The sequence below is a fragment of the Vulpes vulpes genome, chromosome 14 (genome assembly GCF_048418805.1).
Source record: "Vulpes vulpes isolate BD-2025 chromosome 14, VulVul3, whole genome shotgun sequence".
Taxonomy (NCBI): Eukaryota; Metazoa; Chordata; class Mammalia; order Carnivora; family Canidae; genus Vulpes; species Vulpes vulpes.
The window spans coordinates 46,219,627-46,221,517 of NC_132793.1; positions in this window are offsets into that span (position 1 = coordinate 46,219,627).

Below are 1,891 nucleotides of genomic sequence, written 5' to 3' on the forward strand. Positions count from 1 at the left end.
CAATTTTCTAAGAAAGTATACATTTCAAGATTGGTCTTAGAGGGAGACAACAAAGACTCATGATCAGTAAATAATAATAATAATAACAATAATAATTGAAATGGTGGCCCATGCTATCTCATCCCAAAAGTATTAGGCCATGATGATTTTTCTAGCAACTTTTTAGCAGAAATCAAGACAAATTTATTTCGTGTTATATCTTAACTGTTTGTGAAAGAAAATATTAAAGCACAAATTATTTTATAAGGATTGAAGCACAGTCTTATGAAAATTGGAAGAGAGACACACAAGGATGTACACCTTTGTTTAAAAACATAAAGAAAACAAAACTTACTTCCTTTCTGGTTTCACTTCAGGGAAATACTGACTCATCTTTGTGGTTAGTACAAATTCATCTTTAAAAAAAAGATTTATTTATTTATTTGAGAGAGTGAGGGCATGAGCAGAAGGAGAGAATCTCAAGCAGACTCCATGCCCAGCACAGAGCCCAATATGGGTGTTGATCTCATGACCCTAAGATCATGACCTAAGCCAAAATCAAGAATTGGTTGCTCAACTGATTGAACCACCCAGGCACCCATACAAATTCACCTTTGTGGTTGATACAGTTTAAGGGGGCTTTGATTTTAAGTGCACAATATGCTAATATAATACTCCCCATTCACTTCTTCTATACAGGGTGGGCAGTTAAAACCATTTAAAAAATGGTCATTAGGGAGAGATTTCCTTCTAAATGTTGAGAGAGATGTGTTTCAGGAGAAAATAACATTTACTAATTCTTGCATGGCAAATTCCGGGTTGATCCTTTAGATAATATTTTGTGGTGAGAAGCAAGATAAGACTATCTTTATAATTTGGTTCATTCTACCTTGGCGGTGAAGTTGTCCTAACTTACCACCACAGATTTGATACAACTTCTTTATCATAAAATAAACTTCTACTTGTACTTGCCTCTATTTGCTAACCAATTCCATTCCATGGATCTGATCCCATTCTCATCTCAGAACTCACTCTTGTCAGTTAAGAATGCTTTCAGCCAACTACATGGCTAAATGTTGCACTAAGAGGCAAGAGGAAGGTGATTGCTGGTCCCCTTTCTTTAGTTCATTTATATTTCTTTTGGCTTGAATCTTTTGGTCTTTTCAACATGGTGACAGGATACCCATTGTGTCCTCATTCAAATCAAGAAGAGGGAAAGAGGGCAAGGGCAGCATCAGGAGGGTCTGACCCATAATATGAATCAAAACAGGGTCTTCTGACTTTCTCTAATTTCAAGTGACACTCAGGTAACTATCTGTATTTTATGGTAGCTCTCTACATTTCATAGCATGAGAGAAAGGTTTAGGGATGGCTTTTCCAGTTTCAAATTAACATGCTTCTTTGTTACTATTAGTAATTCCTTCACTTTTCTCTTCATCGCTTTCTTTCCCTCCTTCCCTCCTCTCCTTCCTTCCTTTGTTCCTTCCTTCCTCCTTCCTTCTGAGCTGAAGGCTGATGCCCAACCAACTGAACCACTCAGGTAACCCAATGTTTGGGAGTTTAAAATGAGCAACCATTTTGAAAAACTAATTAGCAATTTTTAATAGGACAAATATACACTTGCCTGAACAGCCAGCTATTTGGCTCTTAGGTATACACCAAGAGAAATGAAAAAAACTACGTTCATAAAAATGTTGCACAAAACAATCTCTTATATTCATACAGTTGATACTGTACAACAATAAAAATGAACAGTTTATATACATAACAAAGTGGATGGATCTAAAAAATATGTTGAGTAAAAGAAGCAATGAACACACAACTACATATTGTATAATTCTATTTATATGAAATTGAATAGCAATTAAAACCATTTTCTTATGATAAAGGTCAGAATATAATTACCTTAGAA